General features: G+C 46.0%; 1 pseudogene; it reads right to left on the bottom strand.

The window, feature by feature from the left end:
* Positions 1–18,109: 18,109 nt before the first annotated feature.
* LOC124720330 lies at positions 18,110–18,227 on the bottom strand (annotated as a pseudogene).
* Positions 18,228–25,698: the final 7,471 nt, after the last annotated feature.

Here is a 25,698-nt window from a genome sequence, read left to right as displayed (position 1 = left end):
TATACGACGTGGTTTAACCTGGCGATTTATCTGGATATAAATATGCAACGAGTCACTTTTTTAGATTTTAGATACGATTTATTTTTAGTCACAGTAGGCTCATCATCAGATGGTGGTATTACTGGAATATTATATCGTAGACCAAATGTAGCTAGACGGTATGGTGGTGGGGAGTCCCCTGCATCGTAGTATCCATAGCTAATTCATTCTCGTAACGTACGTTATCAGGTGTAGACATAAATGTACACAGTAATTAGCTGCACTTGGTTTCACACTTATTTCTATGAAGAAGTGTTTCCAATACAGTGGCAATTCGTCATCTACATCTGATATACCGAAAAAAGTTTTCAATGATTTACCCTCGCAAACGATGTCAGCACAGTATCTTTGAAGCATCACCCACTAAAGTTAACCAAGACACTATTACTGCTTAGGAAATGTGCCTGTGATTGACTTGTTTCCGTTATCCTCGAATCTCGAGAGACAATTATTTCTTCATACAGGTATGGCAACTGTACGTTTTGGATAAATCGTGGCGACCATTTACAATTATTAGCCGCATTTTCTTTTCCCTTTTTTGCTTTCACCCATTATGTCCAACCTCTGAATACCAGTGACGCAACACAGGCACTCTAATTCGCTGTACGAGACTAGACGACTGGAAACTGGGATGAGAGATGGTGCGAGATGCTTGGGGTATTGGGGAGGGGAGGAGGCAGATGCGCTTCGATAAGAAACCATCCCGTAACTCAGAGGCCGACCTGACCTGATGGACGGCGGCTGTCGAAACCCCGCGCAGGACGGCGCTGCGCTGTGCGACGCGAGCCACGCCGATCGCCGCCAGATTGCGTATCTGAGCACGGCTTGTAGCGGCTGCAGCCGGAGCGGCGAACGCAGCTTCACAAATTCTCGGCGCGGCGCTGGCCGGCGTGGCGTGGTGGGACCCTCTCCTTAGGCGGCGCTCACTTTACGAGTATTTTATGTCACCGCGGCGCAAGATACTTGTAGCCCCGAGTCCATTAGCGGCCGCCTTGCTGTTTATTACTCTCCTCAAACTCCCCCTCCCCTCCCCCACCTCCAAGTCAACCCAGCCACTAGGCAGCCGAATTTTTTCACTTTCCTTTTTACTTAAACATCCTCTCGACTAAATTTCTACTTCGCCATTTCTTATTTTATACGTGCTCTGACGCATAGTATCAACCAACGGCAGCGGAGGTACAAATCTCGTAGCATAGAGACACTGCTGAAATTGCTTTCCACCTCGCGTCAGAAAAGAGGGAGTATGGGCTTGGAGAGAAGAAGGTCTCAACTGAGCCGCTAACTTTCAAACGATAAACTATACATTTTTTTTTTTTTAGTTTGTCGAAATTTTCTATACCGTATTAGAAATCGGTAGTGTTGTGTTTTGAACATCTGTCAAGTGAGACTCTGTTGCTTTCTGCCACTCTTAGCTACAGCATTTGAAGAAACTGACCCGTATCGCTTACCAAGTCCAATGTGATAAAACTCTGGAACTACAACGACAGCTTGAAACGTCCGATGTGTAAGCAAATTTTTGCATTACGAATACGTGATAAGTCACACAAATCTGAAGGCTGTAAATTCAACTAAATACTTGGGGATTACAATTACAAATAACCTAAATTGGAACCATCACATAGATAATATTGTGGGTAGAGCAAACCAAAGACTGCGATTCATTGGCAGAACACTTAGAAGGTGCAACAGGTCTACTAAAAGAGACTGCTTACACCACGCTTGTGCGCCCTGTTCTGGAGTATTGCTGTGCGGTGTGGGGTCCGCATCAGGTGGGACTCACGGATGACATTGAAAATGTACAAAGAAGGGCAGCTCGTTTTCTATTATCGCGAAATAAGGGAGATAGTGTCACAGACGTGATACGTGAATTGGAGTGGCACTCATTAAAACAAAGGCATTTTTCGTTGCGACGGGATCTTCTCGTGAAATTTCAATCACCAGTTTTCTCCTCCGATTGCGAAAACATTCAGTTGGCACCCACCTACATAGGGAGAATTGATCATCACGATAAAATAATAGAAATCAAGGCTCGCACAGAAAAATGTAAGTGCTCGTTTTTCCCACGTGCCGTTCGAGAGTGGAACGCTAGAGATAGCTTGAAGGTGGCTCATTGAACCCTCTGCCAGGCACATTATTGTGAATAGCAGAGTAATCACGTAGACGTAGACGCTCTGTCAAGCGCAGGAAGGCAGGAGCCAACAACCTTGCGGAAATCTCCTTACAAAGCTTCGAGCACCAGTATTAAGTGTACAATATAGGAATATTCTACAACACCCCCTGTATCACTTTTGTAGGTACCGCGAACATAAGACTAGATTAATTACAGCGCGTACAGAGGCATTTTAGCGTCCTTCTTCACGCGTTCCATACGCGAATGGAACGGTAACGAACCATGACTTATCATACAGTGGGTACAATAGGGACTACTCCCTGGAACGCATTTCACAAAGGTTTTCAGAACGTATATGTAGAGAGCTGGATATACAAGACGGTCGAAATAGATTGAAAAGCTTGTAAGGGTGTTGCAGGGAAGTTTGTACTGAGAAGCAATGGTGAAAAAAAATGTTAGATACATTGCACCGTTTCCGAGTTGATTAGCCATGAAGTTAGCGAATCAGGCCGTTGTGCACGCAGATTCAAGCGGCACGCTGGACGCAATTACTGGCAGTTTTACTCGTAGCGAAGGTGATAGAGCACGAGACTGCTCAGCCTTTGGCTCGGGTTTGATCCTTACTGCTGTCCCATGTCCGATTTTTGTATCGCTCTCTTGTTCGGTTTTAGGAAACCAAACGAAGAACACGTTTCGCGACACCGTTTTTGGCGGACAGCTAGAATTTGCGCTCGCAACGGCCTGATTGGCTAACTTCATGGCTAACCAGCTCGGAAAAGGCGCCACTTGTCTAAAGGTTTCCTTAACAATCCTTTCCAGCACAGCCTTCCCTGCATCGCAAATATAAGCTCTCCAGACTGTTTCTGACCACCCTGTAGGTCGAACCATGAAAATTACCAAAATATTTTAATTATAAACGCGTTATAGTCATGCTTTATTGAGTCTGTTGCATGGGGGCTTAATTAAATATATTGATTGAAAATGATTTTTCTTTTTAGTAGCTGTATGTCCGATTACGCTGTGTCTCGTAAACGGCTGGCCCTGACTAGTATTATTACGCAATCTGACTGCAACAAACAATGTAAGAAAATTTTCGTAAACACAGTTAATTAATTAAGTCCCCAGCAACTATAAAACCTACAAAACCAATGAGCAAAAGAGTAACTGTTCTGTATGTGGGAGTGTGACTCAACGTCCACATCTGGCACGGTTCTTCTCCAACAAGACAAGAATTTTTTTATACCAATTATACTGACATGACAAAAGAAAATTAGAAAAACTATAATTACGCAAGAAAACCAGAATTCACTCTAATACAAGAACACAAGCCAGATGCTTTGTTGACTGAACCTGTAGTGACGCATTATTTCAGACACACAATTAATAACAGAACATTGTAGTTTTTACCTTCATATATATTGACGAAATGCCCTCATTACAATAACATCTGCTATCTCTCCCATCAAATAACTGCATAAAACATGGAACAAACACTCTCCACTATTACATCTTACTCCGACTTCACGACAAGCAGTGCCCACTAGCACATCTCGGTACGACTAACTACAACGAGCTCTCAACAAGCACTGACTGCCATGAACCCTCGACAACCACAGACTGCTACGAACTCTTAACATGCACTGTGGAGGCGGCTTAATAGTACTCTTTGGCGCAATCTCTGGCGCAGTGGCACAGTGTAGCCACCTTTCACTGTTCGTACAGCTAGAAGCGAGGAGCGTTAGGTTACGAGACATGTAGGTCAGTTGGGCATAGATCGATATTTTGCACCGGATTTATAGGCAACTGAGCTGGCATGCTGCTCAATTTTATCGTGGCTTCGCCCTGATATCTCACACTGTTTTGATCATACAGTTCACAACACCGACTCAAGATCGCAATACAAGCATACGCTGTAACAAAAACAGCGAGCAGACTTCACACGATTAACAGGCAGATAGCGTACTTTACTTTGCTACGATTAGTGAGGCGACGATGTTGTGTCAGGAAGGGCATAGGCCACAAATGTACGCAGCAGAAACAAGATGAAGAATGAATCGGAAGGTCTGAATACTGTAAAGGGAATTAGTACCACAAAGAGGGTGAAACCGGTGAGATTACTTTCATTTTGAAACCCGACTTACATAGCATAATGTGTCGCAGCAAGGTCCCTAAACGTGTCCGGTCACCCGTGTGCCGGCTGGCCGCATACAGCTGTGACTTCTGCTATGTTGGAACGTTCGGACACTCTGATTCGAGGTGATCGGGGGATCATAATCGGACACCTCGCTGCACAACTGGACCTCTCTGTTGGTAATGCTGACACACTCGTTCACCAGTTGGGGTGTTCAAAAGTGTGTGCCTGTGGGGTTCCTAGCCGCCTAACAGAAGAACATAAAGAGCAACAAAGCACCATCTTTGCAGAGGCTAATCACGGAAAGTATTTTGTCGATCATCATTACAGGCGATGAAACATGGATTCATCTCTTCGAACCGGAAACAAAACGGCAGTCCACGAAGTGGTGACACACCACCTCTCCGCTGAAGAAACAGTTCAAAGCCGCACCTAAACTCAGGGCGACAATCACCTGTGTCTCTGAAGGGGGTGTTATGTCCCATGTCCTGCTTCATGGTGCAACGACCAACTGTGAAGACTGTTGTGCTACACCTAACAAATTGAAGAAACGGCTTCAGCGTGTTCGTCGCCATAAAAATCCAAACGACATCTCCATGACAACGCAGGGCGTCACACGAGTTTTCGCACCGGAGAGACGCTCACATAACTTTTTGGACTGTTCTTCCTCTTCCACCCTACGGCTCGTATCTCGCATCTTCCGACTTCTCTCTGACCCAATGAAAAATGTACTCCGTGGAACGCTGCACGTGGATGATGGGGAGTGTACTGATTCAGCGGGACATTGGCTTTGACGCCGAACGGTAGAGGGTGGCGCCATACGGAGATGCAGGCCCTCTCAGTAAGGTAGCTGTCGCACTGAACGGAGATTATGTTGAAAAACAGGATTTGGTAGCCGAAAGAGTGGGGAATAACATAATGTATTGGACACCTGAATAATACCAACCTCCTCTCAAGTAAAAATTGTTGCCTTATTTACTGAACGCCCCTCGTAGAACGCATAAAATGGAAACGACAAGACGGCAAAACACCCGGAAGCACATCCCTTAATCAATACTGTCTTCGATTACCCCCTGCTACGTTCTCTCCCTATGAGTTCTTCATGGTACCGGGGTTTTTGGCCAGAGTGGTGTAGAGACGAGCGCGCAAACCAACTGCGTCGTTGTAAGGTGGCCCGCCTGACAGCCTGAGACAGCGGCGTGACAGAGCGCCGGGGTTCATCGGGGTGTCGACAGGCGACAGAGCGCGCAGGCGGCAGCCGGCGGCGGTGGCTCGGCGGATGCCGATACCGATCGGTGGTCCTCGCGCAGCTGTCGGCCGCCAATTAAATTCCGGTCCTGGCCGGCCCGCGACGAGCGGTAATTGGCCGCAGCTGTCGCCCGCGCCGCTGCTGGGCCCTGCTACCCCGGTCCCGGGTTCGAAGCCCGTTGCGCTCCGCGGCCTCGGCCTGCGAGTCGTCCCTTTGTCACGCGTGCAGCGCTACAGGGCGGACAGGCGAATGGCCTGTTGGAGGACAATATTGCTGTTGGCCTGATGAGACGGTAAAGCACGCAGCTTACTCGCAGTATATTAAACGACTCTGCTCAAGTTTTCTTATTTGAACAGTCGCTTCCAATACGCGTGACAAGATCTCTTAGGTCAGTGGACACAATGAATCCCATTAACTATGTGTGTGTGTGTGTGTGTGTGTGTGTGTGTGTGTGTGTGTGTGCTTTGTTTTGTTGTCATTTAAGTATTCCAAGAGGATGGGAGCTAGCAGAAGAATGTGACTCCTTTTCAGCCACATTGTCCTTTAACGCTTAGCTATAAAGGAGATTGCGTACATAACACATGTAAAATCTATTCTTGAGTGCTACTCGATTGTTTGGGATCACTGCTACATTGAATTAAAAGTAACATCGAACCAATTCAAAGGAGTGGTATTAAATATGTTACCACTTAATTCAACTTCATAATAACAGGGAGAGTTAAACTGACGAAAGGTCTACGTGCTTAAAAATGCTGCGGGGACAAAATATTCTCTCGGAGTAAATGTCATGGTTTCATATTTTTGCGACGGTGGAAGTTTGAGACATTTCAAGTGCGATAATTTAATTCGCGCTGTGGAATAGGACTTTTTAATCAAATGAAGATCGTATTCTAAAAAATTACTACAGTTCATGGTTACCTCTGAGAGATGGTTGCATTCGCTATTATACAAACTTCGCCCAAGCCGGTTATTGCGGTTTATGCAACAATTCACACCCACTTTCCTACCTGGTAATCTGTTAATAACATACGAGAGAGATTAATGTTATTAAATAGTAAAAAGAAAGTCATTACTTGTACAAAACACATAGTTTTTCGCACCAGTACTTTCACAACGATACATACATCTTAACACAACAAGGCCACGAGAAGGAAACGTAGCGAAGGAAGTGACAGAAGAAGAAATACAGTCAACTGATAAACATCACTTCAGGAAGATGTTGCTTTAAAAACCTCCCTCCAGAATTTTAAACACTATGGATTTAACGACTCACTTCGTTATTATATTTGGTAAAAGGAATTTTAACAGCTCAAGGAAAATAAGGAGAAATAATGATATTTCGATGTAAATAGGAGGTCTCTTAAAGACGGCATTTAACGCTCTTTCTTTTCTTTCTGTCGCCTGAGAAGACAATGTCTTTTTTGCGTAATGCTCCGAAAAATTTAGAAGTAGCTGCGTTTCTCCGCCGGCAAAGTGTTTTGGTTTATGATTAATAACTGAACAGCTCGTACAGACTGTTTTCTAACCGTCATGAGATATACTCACTACTCCTATTTCTCGTCAGCCGATATTCCCTTGGCATTCATGATGAATTTTTTTCTGCCAAGAGTGTAATTATCGAATATTCACACTACGTTGTTCGTAATACATTTGTTAGAATCTAAAATTATATGCTACGCAGTACCAACATTCTCGTTGGTTTTCTTTTGCGGAGTACGATAAGTTGGCACGAAAGCGTAAGAGGAATAGAGAGACATACGTCATCCAATTCAAATGTGTCAGGACACCAAAAAATGGATCAGGTTAGTGCTGATCAAGTCAAAACACGGGTCAGTCGTATTATTTCTGAGTCAACAGTCTGAATATTACATTTCTGCAAGCAGTATTGAACCGGACACAGTCTCGTCATGAATTGAGTTAACCAGGAACAAGCCGAATTGCAAACAGTTTACTTTTGTCATATGCTCCCAACTGAAAGAGAATAATGATAAATCCCCATTGGTGACTCGACATGATCTAATTAATCCTTTTACTGAGCTAGAGACCAACAAGGTTCTCAATCACGTATGCACCAAAACTGCGGCTCTGATAAGTCAGTGCTAGTTTTTATACAGGGTGTTTCCGTAAGAGCGTGCTCCATTAAACAGTTTGTGGTAGGGAAACTGGGGTCGGAGGAACGAGCTGAAGGAGATATGGAAGTAAAGTTGTCTACCGCTTTGTCTAACACTACTGTTTTCCAGCTTATTTACAACTGACAGGCGTACAAGTTTACACGTACTGTGCTTTTTATTTACATGTGCATTCTTTATTTCCTGCAAGGAAATATGGAAGACGAGCCTGATTACCAGGAAGTCATGATGAAGGTTTCGTTTACTTTATTAGTCCGTAAGGTGGCTCTGTTGTATCGTATTTACATGGTCCCATGACAGGAAGTGCTATGAATCAAAAACAGACCGATTCATTACTCAGTACTGTTCAGAGACATACGGTACAATACGATGGTGCACTACCGCTACAGTATTTCCTGGACTGGAAGGGAAGGTCCTAATCTATTGTCTGCGAGGTCACCTGACCTGCTGACCTGTATCCCCTTGCACAATGAGATTTTCGTTCTGCAGCGGAGTGTGCGCTGATATGAAACTTCCTGGCAGATTAAAACTGTGTGTCGGACAGAGACTCGAACTCGGGACCTTGGACGGTTCGAGTCTTTTCCGGCACACAGTTTTAATCTGCCAGGAAGTGTCATATCAGCGCACACTCCGCTGCAGAGTGAAAATCTCATTCTAGAAACATCCCCCAGGCTGTGGCTAAGCCATGTCTCCGCAATATCCTTTCTTTCGGGAGTGCTAGTTCTGCAAGGTTCGCAGGAGAGCTTCTGTAAAGTTTGGAAGGCAGAACACGAGGTACTGGCAGAAGTGAAGCTCTGAGGACGGAGCGTGAGTCGTGCTTGGGTAGCTCAGATGGTAGACCACTTGCCTGCGAAAGGCAAAGGTCCCGAGTTCGGATCTCTGTCCGGTACAAAGTTTTAATCTGCCAGAAAGTTTCTGTATCCCATTATTTCCTATGGGGATGTATAAAATCACTTGTGTTAAGACTCCAGCGGATACGGAGACGGAAATAGTTGCCAGAATTGTAGCTGCCTATGTGATTCGAAACACACCAGGGTTACTTGTCAGGGTGCGTCAGAATCTTGTTCGCCAATGTCATGCTTGCACTGAGGTTAATGGCCGTCAGTTTCAGCATATTTTGTAAGATACAGTACAAATGATAGTTTATTGTGTCAGCAACGGTATTTTCACTTAACTAACGGTAATAAAAAAGTACACAGTAATGTGATTTTATTCCTATTATCTCCTTCAGCTGGCTTATCCGAACCCAGGCTCCCTATCTCAAATTGTTCAGTGGAGCATCCTCTATGTTCTGTTAAATTTTTGCACATTTTTACGGAAACACCCGGTAGCATGATTGACATATAGTACATAACCAATAATTTGGGAAGACGATGAATTAACAATCGCTTTGTTCTAGCTGTTACTGTACGGTAGTGTTTCCCTGACAGAGCCCAAGTCTAGACGCCGCAGTATCAGAGGCCGGCGATGTGAGGCAGAGGGCACGCTGGGCAGCCCGGCCGCTTGGGAAACACCTGTGCAGGTGTCCGTAACGCATTTGTATTCGGCTCCGGGGAGGCCAGCTCCGACGCCTCGCTGGCCATTGTGCGTCGCCGTGTTTCGTAACCATGGCTACGTACCGAATCGTAGATATCCGCTGTACGTGCACTCACTCATGTTCGTCCGCACCTGCAGCATCTCCCATGCTAACACGCTCGAGCGCCTGCAATACCAGGCTCCCAACAGCGTTTACAAAAACTGCTTTGGGCAGTGCTTTATTTTCTTTAGACTCTTTTATGCGAAACTACAAATATTTTTGAAAATAATGTTATTCATCGTGCTGAACGTCTTGACTGCATTAATTATATATAATGGTGAAACAGACCTTAACATTTTTTTCTTAATATTATGCCTATAATGGATTTTGAGCAGCTATTCTGTTCGTAACTCTTTATAAGTAATCTCTACAAGTGATTTGTATCGTTTGAGAAATGTCGTTTGCAGCTACTTACATGTGATTTGCCGAAATTCATTAATCAGTAATGTGTGTAGGTTTAAATTCTGTTGATTTTAAATTCAAAGTACGTCGTGTGTATGCAGGCCCATGGCCCACATCGAACCAGAACAAGGATAGTGACACAACTGAAAAATACTTCAGAAAACTCGACATTATTCTATAAAACTTACACTGAAATAGTGTAAGCGCTCTTTAAATTTCATGTAAATGTTGTTGGCAGTTAACGTCATATTTTTCATGCACGTTGGGGCACTTCACAAGTATTTTTAGCAACATAAACTAAAGATGCCGTTTTTCGAACTGTCTCACTTTTCTTGCTGGTGTGTGATACAGTGTGTAAGGAGGAGATGCTGTGCGAACTTCGGAAGAAAGGCGATGTTATTCTTGTGAAACGCTTTTGTGTAAATTTAGAGGGCTTGGATTCGAGAAAAATTGTACGACTAGTAAACTGTCACTGTCCAACATCTCGCGTAGGGAGCATGAGAATAAGGTAACGGAGAGAGAGAGTAGGGTGCTTAAAAAGGGATGTAAAATGTTTTTATATTTTCCTCTTACGATATGTAAATTCAATAGGATAGAAATCGCTAATATCGATATAAAGTTCCCGCCGCTATACACTTCAAAAATAGGTTGTGAAGTATATATGTAGATCACATAACATCATTAGTCGCCGGCCGGGGTGGCCGAGCGGTTCTAGGCGCTACAGTCTGGAACCACGCGACCGCTACGGTCACAGGTTCGAATCCTGCCTCGAGCATGGATGAGTGTGATGTCCGTAGGTTAGTTAGGTTTTGGTAGTTCTAAGTTCTAGGCGACTGATGACCTTAGAAGTTAACTCCCATAGTGCTCAGAGCCATTTGAACCATTTTGAGCATTAGTCGATATGTGGGCAACGTCTTAAACCTTGCTACAAATGTATCCTTCAAAGATTACGGGAAATAGTTGTAGCTTAAATTAAGAAGAATTGCGCGACATACTGATGGTTGGGAGGCTGGACTGATCTGCTGTCGAATACTATACGTTCGACGTACTCTCTCAGAGGAGAATACAAGGGAAGGATTACGAAGGGGGAATAGACAAAAATGGATGGAGAGCGTCTTACATCACGTATACTGACAATTACCATATTCATTGCCTGTGCGCAATTAAGAAATTGAAAATACTTTCATATTACAAATTTATCTCACCAAATTTGTTATTGACAGCATAGCTTGAATTGAAACTGAAAATTTTGTGATGCGGTGTCTCTACCTGACCAGCAACATAAATAAGCGAAAGTAGTATGCCGGCCGGGGTGGCCGAGCGGTTCTAGGCGCTACAGTCTGTAACCGTGCGACCGCTACGTCACAGGTTCGAATCCTGCCTCGGGCATGGTTGTGTGTGATGTCCTTAGGGTAGTTAGGTTTAAGTAGTTCTAAGTTCTAGGGGACTGATGACCTCAGATGTTAAGTCCCATAGTGCTCAGAGCCATTTGAACCATTTGAAGTAGTATGCTGACCGGGGTGGCCGAGCGGTTCTAGGCGCTACAGTCTGGAACCGTACGACCGCTACGGTCGCAGTTTCGAATCCTACCTCAGGCATTGGCGTGTGTGATGTCCTTAGATTAGTTAGGTTTAAGTAGTTCTAAGTTCTAGGGGACTGATGACCTCAGAAGTTAAGTCCCATAGTGCTGAGAGCCATCTGAAGCATTGAAAGTAGTATACATAATGGAAAAATACAACACTTATGAGCTGTCACGTAAATAATGGCAGATAAACAAATGGGGGAGTATGCTTATTTCTTAATGTTTCGTCTGCTCTGATTCCTACTAACAGTCCTTTAAATTCAAGATTGACTTCAGTCTCTAAGTAATTCTTAATTGATGTTTATGGAACACGTACAGCCTTTATGGACCAGCATCTGCCTGTAGAAAGAAAATATTTACTATCCGTCAGGATCACAGTGTTCGTCAGGATAGAGGTCAGGAGCGGTGGGCGTTGTAAAATGAAAAGTAAAGAAGTTGGAATGGACCCAATTTATTCCTGTAACGATGGTACATGGGTGCCTACGTAGGGCTGAGCAGCCCCAAGAGCGGTTGCCGTCTGCTCATCAGGAGGTTTGAGGAGAGAGGTAGAGGCTAGAGGAGCGACTACTCGGGGCCGAGGTCTGAAGCTAAGAGAGCGCGGAACTGTTTCCAAGCCGCCCTCGCCGCTCCCGGCCGCGTCCCCACGTCATCACACGACTAGTCTCTGATTGGAGGGTTGATTCCGCCAACGCGCCTTGCTAGTAGCGTACCCTCGTCAGCGCAACCAACCCGTGGGACTAGAGTCTGACCGAGGAGCACGTGGCAGGAATGTGCAGACCACGGTCTTCCGGCCAGCACCTTCCACCACAGTATGCCCAAGCCGGCTACAGCCGTACATTATGAATGGAAAAATTATTTAATAAAATTTTATCGGCAATGTTCCCTCTTGGGGGTCTCCTCTCTGCACAACGGGTACAAACATTTTAGCCATTAACTTTTAGTTTCATTTAACAAACCATCCACATAACTTCCACTACTGAAGTAGTAAGTCTATTCAGCAAGCACATCGTATTTGGCGCGCTGTCAGGTCTTGCGCGAAGCTGCATCACAAATACACATGATATTGCGACGTGCAGAAGTTGTCCGTAGCTGCGAGGAGTGACAGCGCGTGTGAGGCAAGGCGCATGCGCGGGAGGAGGAGGATGGGGCGGCGCGATGCTGCGGCTTGCGGGCGGCGTGCTGAGTGCGCGAGATGTCGCCGCTGACAGCCGCTGCGGATGGAGGTCGGACGTGACGAGGGTGTAGCCAATAACCCGCGGGGCGCCGCCTGAATAACAACGGCCCGTCCGCCCGCCTCACGGGGTGCGCCACACCCCCACAACTCACCTCACTGTTTCTGCGCGGTATCTGCTGCACTCACAAAGCCGTCGCCATAACGTGCTCACTCCCAACCACCAGATGTTCCAATGTTACATCCACACGTCCGAACACGTAAAGACGGTACAACCTTTAATCCACGTGTACACTTGTTATTCAGACGTTAGTAGAAAACAGGATGCAAACTGAACTTTGTACGTAAGTCTGCAGACTTTCGTGGCCGTTCTCACTGAAGTTAAAATCTTCTGGGTTATTAGGCCGCGTCATGTTTCTTCTAAAATGTTCTACGTTTCGACCCCTCTGCTGAGATCTTCCTCAGGATCTTTTGGTGTTCACTACTGCTAGAACACTATCAGAGACGAGTATCGCGTCCACTTATAAAGGGGGAACGAACGCCAGAAAATTCCTCAATACATGGACTCCCTATTGTTAATTGTAATTACCAACATTTATATTTCCCCAAAACATACATCATCTGATCAACACCTTTCGGACACCTGTTTGGGGACATTAATGTGGCCTATATCCACCGTTCCCTTCTAAGATACCTTGAACTCTACTAGGGACACAGTTAATGAGGCACTTGAATATCTGCAAAGTAATCGCCGCCCATTCTTTCAGAAACCGAAACCAGAGACGGTAGTTCTGTAGGACGGTAGGACCTGGAGCGAAGTCGTCGTTCCACCTCATCCCAAAGGTGTTTCATTGCGTCCAGACCGGGGTCCGGGCGACCAGTCCATTTCCGGAAGGTTATTGCCCATAAACCATTGTCTCACTGATGGTGCTTTATGACAGGGTGCACTGTTAAGCAGGTACCATCATCGTCTTCGAACTGTTGCTCTACTTTACGACCCTTCCCCTTTTAGTGATTGCTTAAGTTCAATGAAGAGACCATACCCAACCATGAAGAACAACCCCTTATCATAACATCACCTTCTGTGAACTTCGCTCTCGGTACTGCAAGTGATGTCAAGTAACATTCTCCTCGTCAAACCCAACCGTCCCATCGGATTTCCACAGGATATGCCTGTCGGGGTGGCCGAGTAGTTCTAGGCACTACAGTCTGGAACCGCGCGACCGCTACGGTCGCATTTTCGAAGCCTGCCTCGGGCATGGTTGTATGTGATGTCCTTAGGTTAGTTATGTTTAAGTAGTTCTAAGTTCTAGGGGTCTGATGACCTCAGCAACCGGCCGGGGTGGTCGAGCGGTTCTAGGCGCTACAGTCTGGAACCGCGCGATCGCTACGGTTGCAGATTCGAATCCTGCCTCGAGCATGGATGTGTGTGATCTCTTTAGGTTAAGTTAGGTTTAAGTAGTTCTAAGTTCTAGGTGACTGATGACCTTAGAAGTTGAGTACCATAGTGCTCAGAGCCATTTGAACCATTTTTTGACCTCAGCAGTTAAGTCCCATAGTGCTCAGAGCCATTTGAACCACAGGGTATAGCGTGCTTCAGCTCTCCAAATCATTCGTATCTGGTCACCGGCTGTCCAGTGGCGTCGACGTATACACCATTTCAAGCATTGCTTAGCACTGACTATAGCAATGCGTGACTTTTGAGCACTTACTCAACCATTGCGCCCATTTCTTTCTAACTCACTAAGCATAGTCACTGCGATAGTTGGACTGCTCATAGCACTTCAGAACTCTCGAGTTATTCGTTCCACAGATTTCATGCGATCGTTTACAACTACCCTCCGTTAAGCTCCACGGTTCCTGTCCGTCACTACGTGAGGTCAGCCTGGTCTCGGTTTAGCTGTTGTTCCTTCGCGTTTCCGTTTCATAACCACACACTAGCTCGACAGTTTTAGAAGGACTGCAATGTCACCTTTGCGTTCCTTATTCACTGACTTCTCCTGACCGAACCATTCTGATGTCACTGCTTGTCTGCTGATAGCACAGTACTCCCTGTCTCCTTCCGCAGAGTGATTCCGCGTTGTACCAATATGAGGTAAGGGACTCCGGAAAAGACCAACACGAAAGCTATGAGCGAAAATCGTTCTGAGATCTCTGACAGTGGAATATATGAATATATACTGTTATTCTATGACTGTGGGGCAGGAAACTTTCAGAGGTGGCACTACGAATCAACATATCTAGAAAGAAATGTCCAGTAAATAAGGGCTCTAAAATACATACCTGAGGACTATGGACATTTGATCTGTAGAAGAGATGTGTTTCACAGAATGGAAGATGAAGAAATGTTTATAGCTCTTAAGATATACGGTTCAGAGTCCACGTACCCTGCAATCTTAGCAACGATAGTAGCGGTACATGTGTCCCACTATCGGAGGTATCAGAACGATTTCGCTTATAACTTTCGTTTCCAGGCCAAGGTAGACTTAGCGACGATCTAGGTTTCGACACGCTACATGGTTCGCGACACAATTGACACACATCTTCTGGCCCACCGAGAACGAAACAGGAAGAGACTGAAGTTCATGATACGTTAAAAAGTACTCTCTGCCATGAGTTCACAGTTGGTTAGTGGTGGTCCACAGTTCGACGAATGGTTTGATGCAGCCCTCTACGCTGGTTTGTCCTGTGCTAGCCTCTTCGCCACTGCATAACTGCTGCAACCAGCTTACTGTATCGAAACCTTTGTGATCCTCGACATCTACACTCCTGGAAATTGAAATAAGAACACCGTGAACTCATTGTCCCAGGAAGGGGAAACTTTATTGACACATTCCTGGGGTCAGATACATCACATGATCACACTGACAGAACCACAGGCACATAGACACAGACAACAGAGCATGCACAATGTCGGCACTAGTACAGTGTATATCCACCTTTCGCAGCAATGCAGGCTGCTATTCTCCCATGGAGACGATCGTAGAGATGCTGGATGTAGTCCTGTGGAACGGCTTGCCATGCCATTTCCATCTGGCGCCTCAGTTGGACCAGCGTTCGTGCTGGACGTGCAGACCGCGTGAGACGACGCTTCATCCAGTCCCAAACATGCTCAATGGGGGCAGATCCGGAGATCTTGCTGGCCAGGGTAGTTGACTTACACCTTCTAGAGCACGTTGGGTGGCACGGGATACATGCGGACGTGCATTGTCCTGTTGGAACAGCAAGTTCCCTTGCCGGTCTAGGAATGGTAGAACGATGGGTTCGATGACGGTTTGGGTGTACCGTGCACTATTCAGTGTCCCCTCGACGATCACCAGTGGTGTACGGCCAGTGTAGGAGGTCGCTCCCCACACCATGATGCCGGGTGTTGGCCCTGTGTGCCTCGGTCGTATGCAGTCCTGATTGTGGCGCTCACCTGCACGGCGCCAAACACGCATACGACCATCATTGGCACCAAGGTAGAAGCGACTCTCATCGCTGAAGACGACACGTCTCCATTCGTCCCTCCATTCACGCCTGTCGCGACACCACTTGAGGCGGGCTGCACGATGTTGGGGAGTGAGCGGAAGACGGCCTAACGGTGTGCGGGACCGTAGCCCAGCTTCATGGAGACGGTTGCGAATGGTCCTCGCCGATACCCCAGGAGCAACAGTGTCCCTAATTTGCTGGGAAGTGGCGGCGGTGCGGTCCCCTACGGCACTGCGTAGGATCCTACGGTCTTGGCGTGCATCCGTGCGTCGCTGCGGTCCGGTCCCAGGTCGACGGGCACGTGCACCTTCCGCCGACCACTGGCGACAACATCGATGTACTGTGGAGATCTCACGCCCCACGTGTTAAGCAATTCGGCGGTACGTCCACCCGGCCTCTCGCATGCCCACTATACGCCCTCGCTCAAAGTCCGTCAACTGCACATACGGTTCACGTCCACTCTGTCGCGGCATGCTACCAGTGTTAAAGACTGCGATGGAGCTCCGTATGCCACGGCAAACTGGCTGACACTGACGGCGGCGGTGCACAAATGCTGCGCAGCTAGCGCCATTCGACGGCCAACACCGCAGTTCCTGGTGTGTCCGCTGTGCCGTGCGTGTGATCATTGCTTGTACAGCCCTCTCGCAGTGTCCGGAGCAAGTATGGTGGGTCTGACACACCGGTGTCAATGTGTTCTTTTTTCCATTTCCAGGTGTGTATTAACCTCCGCACTTTGTTTAATTGCCAAATAGTCGATTCTTGATGCATCATGGTATGTCCTGTCAATATATCCCTTCTTTTAGTCAAGTAATGACATTTCTTTTTCCTCCACTATTCTACTCAGCACCTTCTCATTGATTATTCGGTCTACCTTCAACTTTATTCTGTAGGATCACATTTCGAGATCTTCTACTCTGTTCTTGTCCGAACTGTATACGTCCACGTTTCACTTCTGTTCAAGGTTAGCCTCCAGCATAAAGCTTCAGAAATTGACTTTTTCGCACCTCTTTTTGTAATCTACAGAACAAGGTTCTATTTTCCAAGCACGCTTTTCTTGTTATTGCCAGTGTGCCTTCTTCTGCCATCGTCAGTGTTTATGTTGCTGAAATATCAAAACTGCCTTAGTACGAGGCGTATTCGGAAAGTAAGGTCCGATTAGTTTCAAATGGCTCTGAGCACTATGGGACTTAACATGTGAGGTCATCAGTCCCCTAGAACTTAGAACTACTTAAACCTAACTAACCTAAGAACATCACACACATCCATGCCCGAGGCAGGATTCGAACCTGCGACCGTAGCGGTCGGGTGGTTCCAGGCTGAAGCGCCTAGAACCGCTCGGCCACCTCGGTCGGCTCCGATTAGGTGCGAAATGGAAACCACTGTGAATATCCGACGAAGCTTTTTCACAGATGTGTTGGGCAGTGTCTCTAGTACAGCTGTCGATCGCGTCATGTCGCTCTTTCAGTTCTGACCGTATAATGAGCACGTAAAGATACCTAGAAAATAGTGACTCCCGCCAGGTATGAAGGCCTTGTGACAGGTTTCGCCTGAAGCTATGCAGCCCACATAACATAAATGTCATGCGTTTCTTTCTTCAGGACAATTTTCAGCCTCATTCTGCAGGGGCAATGAAGAAGCTCCTGCTGCGTTTTCGATGGGAAGTCTTTGGTCATGCACAATGCAGCCCTTAATTGGCACCCTCCGTTGTTCATCTCTGCTCATATCAACCGCTGGCTACAAAGACAACGTTTTGGCACAAACAACCAAAGGAAAACCAGTGTAGAGAATTGGCGGAGAGCACAGGCGGCTGCTTTCTGTGACGAGGGTGCTGGAAATTCAAAGTCGGAGCGACGACTATTTAGAGAGGTAGCTGGAAGGTGTGGCTAACTGTTGCGAATAAAACATTTTTGACTTTCACTGTGGTTTTCATTTCGTGACCGATCGGACCCAACTTTCCGAACAGCTCTCGTACTTTTAATGTCTCATTTACTAGTCTAATTCTCTGAGCATTGCCTGATTTGATTCGACTAGAAAAACTAGACTCCTCTAGAACAGGCCATGAAGGCCCAAAGGTACCGACCGGGCGCCGTGTCATCCTCAGCCCACAGGCGTCACTGGATGCGGATATGGAGGGGCATATGGTCAGCACGCCGATCTCCCGGCCATATGTCAGTTTCCAAGACCGGAGCCGCTACTTCTCGATCAAGTAGCTCCTCAGTTTGCCTCACAAGGACTGAGTGCAACCCGCTTGCCAACAGCGCTCGGCAGACCGGATGGTCACCCATCCAAGTGCTAACCCAGCCCGACAGCGCTTAACTTCGGTGATCTGACGGGAACCGGTGTTACAACTGCGGCAAGGCCGTTGGCGATTTGATTCGACTACTGTACCGTAATTCACTTTTGTTGACATTTACCTTACAGTCTCTTTTCAAGACATTGTCCATTCCGTCCAGTTGCTCTTATACGCCCTTTGGCGTCCCAGACCGAATTGCAATGTTGTCGGAAAACCTGAATGCTTTCATTTCTTTCCTATGAGCTGTAATTCCCTTTGCATATTTCTCATCGGTTTACTTTGCAGCTGGCTGAATGTACGGGTTGAATAACATTGCGGGTAGTCTATAATCACGTCTCTACTGTTTCGCTTTCATGTCCTTCGTCTCTTACAGCTGCTGTCTGGTTCCTATGCAGTCAACAGCCTTTCCTGTGCAATCTGAAGAGGGCAGATAAACAAGCAGGTTCTCCGAGCACGAGTCGCAAGTCTCGTTTTGGGAAGGGGAATAGAAAACGAGAAGGAACTCGTCAAACAAGAGGACGAAGCTGATTAAAGAAGCCGCGGCCAGCGGGGTAGCGGCGGTGTGTGCGCGGCTTTGCGGAGCGGCGGGCCGGCGGTAGCGCGACACGCCACCGACACAGCTCGGCGGGCCCGCGCCGTGCCCCCTGCCGCCCCCTGCCCCCTGCGCGCTAATATTGACCGCGAGGGCAGCGCAGCGCCGCGCTCACTCGCGACGCCACTTAGGCGCGCACTCCCGATCCGGCACACAGCCGGCTCTCCGTGCAAGTCAATAATTGCCCGCGACTCGGGACTAGGAAGAGAGGTGCGCCCGCCGCCAGTAGTAGCTGTCAGGGAACGATCGCTCACTTCCGCTCGCTCCAAGAATCTCTCAAAAGAACCAGCACGGATAAATGAAAAGCAACATGTTCGGGAATACAGCTTCCTTTACTCTTACATGACATATTGCAGATAACAGCAGCAGGTGCATTGAAAGGCATTTGACACAGCACCACATCGTCTACTACGTATCCGAAAAAGGACCATACGGAATATCTTCGCCAATATGCGATTGGCTCGTGAAATACACTACTGGCCATTAAAGTTGCTACACCAAGAAGAAATGCAGATGATACACGGGTATTCTCTGGACAAATATATTATACTACAACTGACATGTGATTTCACACAATTTGGGTGCATATATCCAGAGAAATCAGTACCCAGAACAACCACCTCTGGCCGTAATAACGGCCTTGATACGCCTGGGCATTGAGTCAAACAGAGCTTGGATGGCGTGTACTGGTACAGCTGCCCATGCAGCTTCAACACGATACACAGTTCATCAAGAGTAGTGACTGGCGTATTGTGACGAGCCAGTTGCTCGGCCACCATTGACCAGACGTTTTCAGTTGGTGAGAGATATGGAGAATGTGCTGGCCAGGACTGCAGTCGAACATTTTCTGTATCCAGAAAGGCCCATACAGGACCTGCAACATGTGGTCGTGCATTATCCTGCTGAAATGTAGGGTTTCATAGGGATCGAATGAAGGGTAGAGCCACGGGTCGTCACACATCTGAAATGTAACGTCCACTATTCAAAGTGCCGCCAATGCGAACAAGAGGTGACCGAGACGTGTAACCAATGGCACCCCATACCATCACGCCGGGTAATACGTCAGTATGGCGATGAAGAATACACGCTTCCAATGTCGGTTCACCGCGACGTCGCCAAACACGCATGCGACCATCATAAAGCTGTAAACAGAACCTGGTTTCATCCGAAAGAATGACGTTTTGCCATTCGTGCACCCAGGTTCATCGTTGAACACATCATCGCAGGCGCTCCTGTCTGTGATGCAGCGTCAAAGGTAACCGCAGCCACGGTCTCGGAACTGATAGTCTATGCTGCTGCAAACGTCGTCGAACTGTTCTTGCAGATGGTGGTTGTCTTGCAAACGGCCCCATCTGTTGACTCAGGGATCGAGACGTGGCTGCACGATCCGTTACAGCCATGCGGATAAGATGCCTGACATCTCGAGCGCTAGTGATACGAGGCCTTTGGGATCCAGCACGGCGTTCCGTATTACCCTCCTGAACCCACCGGTTCCATATTCTGCTAACAGTCATTGGATCTCGACCAACGGGATCAGCAATGTCGCGATACGATAAACCGCAATCGCGATAGGCTACAATCCGACCTTTATCAAAGTCTGAAACGTGATGGTACACATTTAGCCTCCTTACACGAGGCATCACAACAACGTTTCACCAGGGAACGCCGGTCAACTGCTGTTTGTGTATGAGAAATCGGTTGGAAACTTTCCTCATGCCAGCACGTTGTAGGTGTCGCCAGCGGCGCCAACCTTGCGTGAATGCTCTGAAAAGCTAATCATTTGGATATCACAGCATCGTCTTCCTGTCGATTAAGCTTCGGTTCTGTAGGATGTCATCTTCGGGGTGTAGCAATTCTAATGGCCAGTAGTGTATTTGACTAATACAACTCAGAACGTTAAACTGTTCGGCTGATGTTCCACAGAAACGAAAGTACAAGGGACATACAGTAAGTAATGCAAACACAGTTTATGGTTTTATTCCGGATTCCAGTACACCATATTATTCCCCACTCTTTTACCTTCAAAGCCGTATTTTTCTGCACTATCTCCGCTCAGTGCGACGGCCATAAGCTACTTTACTGGTCAATGTCTAAATCAACATCTTGCTGCATCAATAACGTCACCATCGTCCACATACTGTTTCCTGTGAAGTGCATCCTTCATTGGGCACAACAGATGGCAGTCGGAATGTGCGAGATTGGGGCTGTAAGGTGAATGAGGAAGAACAGTCCAGTGAAACTTTGTGATCTCCTCTCAGGTTCTCAGATTTGTGTCAGGCCTTCCGTTGACATGGAGAAGTTCGTTTGCAATTTTGTGTCGACGAACACGCTAAAATTGTTTCTTCTATTTCCTGAGGGTAGCACAATACACTTGAGAGTTGATCTTTTGTATCCCGCCTGGATGGCGGCGCGTGGGTCTGCTCCTGAAAACTGAAGTTAATAAATGGTTACATAACTTTGCACATATGAGCGAAGTCTTAGACCCGTCGTAAGTAGTACAAAATCTCAATAGCAAGCCAACATCCTCTGAAGTTGAAATGATGTTTCTAGGCCGTCTGCTCTTGATCAAATGGGTAGAATCTGCAGCGGCGCTAGTAGAGCTGAATAGCGCCGGTTAGAGGGCGATGTCGTCTGTGTCGTAGTGCCAACCTACGAACTTGCACCTACGCCGTGGTATCGTAGCTATCGATACCACATGATCCCTGCACCGTGAGGAAGGAAATCAAACAGCGTAACTCCTCCAGAGTTCCAAATCCCTGGGTTGCCGTTTTGTTTCCGGTTCGAAGTGATGAAGCCACGTTTCATTGTCTGTGACGGTGTCCGACAAAAAATTGTCACGATCAGACTCGTAACGCTTAAGCAATTCTGCATAGATCGTCCCTCGTTGATTTTTATGGTCTTCTCTTAGGCGCTGAGGAGCCCAGCAATCGCGCAGGTTTGAGTATCCACTAGTGGACGAGTGTGTCAGCACTACTTATAAAAATTAATGTTGTATGCGATCTGTGCGGTTTTGTTTTGCGGTTAACGCTTACTCGTTTAACCTGGTTCAAAAATGGTTCAAATGGCTCTGAGCACTATGGGATTTAACATCTGATGTCATCAGTCCCCTAAAACTTAGAACTACTTAAACCTAACTAACCTAAGGACATCACACACATCTATGCCCGAGGCAGGATTCGAACGTGCGGCCGTAGCGGTCGCGTGGTTCCAGACTGAAGCGCCTAGAACCGCTCAGCCACACCGGCCGGCTTTATCCTGGTACTTTTTAAATGTAGACTGTGTTTCTGTAAGTTCTTTTCATAACCTTTATGTCCTATTCTGCGGGAAAAATAATTTCGTAAAGGCAGTACCTCCTCAGAAACTGCACAGTATCACACAAGCTGCTGCCTATAGCCCAGTTATTTGTACCGTCAGTGCTTCTTACTGAAGAAGGTATATTCTCGAAATACAGTCCACTTAGAATCAAGTCCCTCCTGTAATTTGCACACCATCGATTACCTGAGGAGTACCTCGCTTGCACGTTCCTTCAGAACAATCGGTGCTGTTCCTCTGTTTTTGTTTTCATCGCCAATAAAGTTAATGACGGTAATAGTAAGACGTGACGCCTGTGCATGAAGACATTTCCCTGACTGAAATGAGCCCGAACGTAGTCATGTGATCGAATCTTTGGCCACTAGGGCTGCAGTGTCACTTAACTGAAAATAATAATGTCGTTTGGAAAATTAGCTATACAGAAAGCTTATCAATATTTTGGAAACGACTGTCTCCTTTTTCAGAACTCGATGTATTAAAAGGATATGTTGTTGTTGTTGTTGTTGTGGTCTTCAGTCCTGAGACTGGTTTGATGCAGCTCTCCATGCTAAAAGGATATACAGCGCATTAATTTATAATATAAAGATTTCTGTGGTTCAGTACCTGATTTGTTCAGAGGACTTTCAGAGTGACAGAACATTTAGAAGCTCCTGTACCATCCACTTCACGAGGCATCGACGCTGCAACGAGACCACAGGAATGACGGTAGGAATTAAGAAATATTTGTGCTGTCTTAAAACAAATAGAAGTTTTAAGTCTATGTAAAGTGGAGGAGGAGATATGTTGAAGACTAAATATAACTGTAGGCAGATGAGATGTCAAGGATAATACATATATATCAAGAATCGATAGCAACGCTGAAAAATCATCTGATCAAGCAATTATTGGTCATTTTTAAGCCATTATGCTTCACGTTTAAGATCTCTCATGTACTGAAAAGGTCGATATACATTTCGTAACAACTCAAGGAGTGTGGAGAGCAACGCTAATTTTAAGTACCGATTAGCACCCGAAGTAATAACAAGAGAGTTCGTATTACATTCGGAACAAAAGAATCAAGCTGTGTAAAACAACGACCTTCCAGTGCAGAGCCATGAACCAAAAGTAGCAGGTGAGGCAAAGACGTAATACATGCAATCGATTCATCTGACTTCACAAGGCTGAACTATACATCCGAGGCGTCAAACAAATGATAAATTAGCGAAATAAATATCTTATATACGCTTCGTTATCCATTATGTTGTCGTCATTGTTTTTCAGTGATGTCCCCAGAGTTTTCCATCGCTGGAGAGGGTATGGGGTAAACATTTACTTGTTAGTGTGACTGTACCACATCCACCAACAACTAATTTTTAAGCTGTGAAGTTATGAAAAAAATATTTCATATTCCCAGGTATACGTCTCAAAAGAATAGAGCTACTTCATTTATCTACTATGTTTCATTCGTTATTGAAAATAGTAGAATTACTTCTCAGGGCTAACGCTGTAAGCAGAAGAAGCTGAGCTAGCAGAGGATTTGAATGGATATATAAATGTTCTAAAATGTTTCTTTTAAACTTTCAGGGTGTACTAAATGACTCACTCCCTAATGTACAACGTGTGTTTCCGCTTTCCCTGGTGTGCTATTGTCAGAGATTTCATTCAGCGAAAACGTGTGCTGCATTACATAAAGCCGGTGCTCAACTATATTGCTAATAAGTAAGATGTAGAAATGAATATTTTTTTTAATACAAAAATCGTATATTGCAACGCCGAAGAACTAGGATCTAATTTGCTTTCTTTTCTCCTCTCGATAGATCACTGTCCAGTGCGAGAGTACCAAATCACCTAATTCCAAATTTCTTACTTCAAGCCACTTGCTCACAAAATACAGATACGTTCACACATTTTTGCGAACAGTGTGAGAGTCTGCTTGTAATATAACGCGCTGCTCTGTATATCATCGTCCACTTCAAGAAAACAATACATATAGTGAGCTTTGTATTGAACGTTGCCTTGTGTAGATTTCGTACGAGAGGTTGGGTAAATGGTCTCGAGACGCGCCTCTCTGTATCCAGCGGGGACCCACAGCAGGCGTCGGGTCAGCCGGCTTGCTCAGCAAAGTGGCTCCGGGCTATTTCTGAAAGATGGCCACAGTGCTTTTATACCCCTCTGCTTTGTAAATCAATGAGTCGTACTTTATTGCTGGCGTGTGAGAGTTAGGCGAGAAAATACACTCCTGTTACACGGTTTTCTGCGGTCGATGGGCCTTTACAACTCAACGATTCTCGTGGAGGACTTCCCGGAGAATAGCACCAGGCGGCAAAGCGGTAAAAGATACCTCTTCCCCGAAATGTTGCACCCCAACCTCTTCTCACTGCGCACATTTGTCTCTCTTATTTCAGCGGCGGAAATACCTGGCCCCAAACGGCTCCCTAGTAACACACGCCGATACTACTGCACGTGCATATTATTTAAAAATTGTTTACTACTCTGACATGAACCACTTACAGCTGGTTCTGCAAGTTTCTTAGGAGGTTTCCTCGGAATAGTTTGCATCTATCTTCAGTCGTCTGATAGTTTTGTTTTTCAGCGTCTCCATGGCGCTCTCCTATGTGTCAAAGAAACCTGTACCATTTGCGCTGTCCTTCTATGTATCCGTTCACTATCCCATGTTTGATACGAATCCAACACATGTGAGCAATATTCCAACACAAGTCGGACAAGTGATTCGTAAGGAATCTCGTTTGTGGACTACATTTATCCAGTACTCTATCAATAATCTCTATTAACTGACCGACTGCAATAGTGACTTACTGATATCGTAGTCATAGCACACTAGGGTTTTTTTTCGTTTTTTGAAGTGCACAGTTTATATTTTTGAACAAGTGACTAGTTATTTATGGAGATCTCTTCATATAGTATGTAGTTTATTTTAGATAACCGCATCATCTGCTATGAATAGTGTCTGGAAGTTGGATAATATACAACATGAGCAGCAAGGATCACAACACATTTCTCTGCACTCACTTTAAGCTACATTTATAGATGAATGTCTATCCAAGATAACATTCTGTGTCGTCACTACAAAAAAAAAAAAAAAAAATACTCGATACATTCACAAATTTCGCCTGGTATCTCACACGATCGTACTTTCGATAATAAGGGTAGCTGCGGTAACAAGTGATATGTGTCTGTACAACACACGTATGTACACTATATAATGAATAGTATCCGGGCACTTGTTACTGGACATTAATATGGGCTACATCCACACTTCACCTTTATGATGGCTTGAACTGCGTCAGTGAGTTGTCCCAAGGTCTGTGGAGGAATGGCAACCCATTCTTAATGAAGAGCTGAAACCAGAGAAAATAGTGATGCTGGGCGCTGGGGTCTGGAGCAAAGTCGACGTTCTAGCTCGCCTGAAAGATATTTGCTTGGGTTCAGGTTGGGACTCCGGCTAGCGCAGCCCATTTCAGGGATACAACTGTCCACAGACCATATCCTCACAGATGCTAATTTATGGCACGGTGCAGTGTCATGCTGATACAAAGGATCATCTTGCGCTACTTGTTCACAGTACACGATGCTGTGTTCATATCCTTCCGTATTAAGTGTTTCCTTAAGAGCTAGAAGGGGACCAAACCCTAACCACGACA

Source organism: Schistocerca piceifrons, chromosome 1 (assembly GCF_021461385.2).
Source record: "Schistocerca piceifrons isolate TAMUIC-IGC-003096 chromosome 1, iqSchPice1.1, whole genome shotgun sequence".
NCBI classification, from domain to species: Eukaryota; Metazoa; Arthropoda; class Insecta; order Orthoptera; family Acrididae; genus Schistocerca; species Schistocerca piceifrons.
This window is presented reverse-complemented; position numbering and strand designations above follow the sequence as displayed.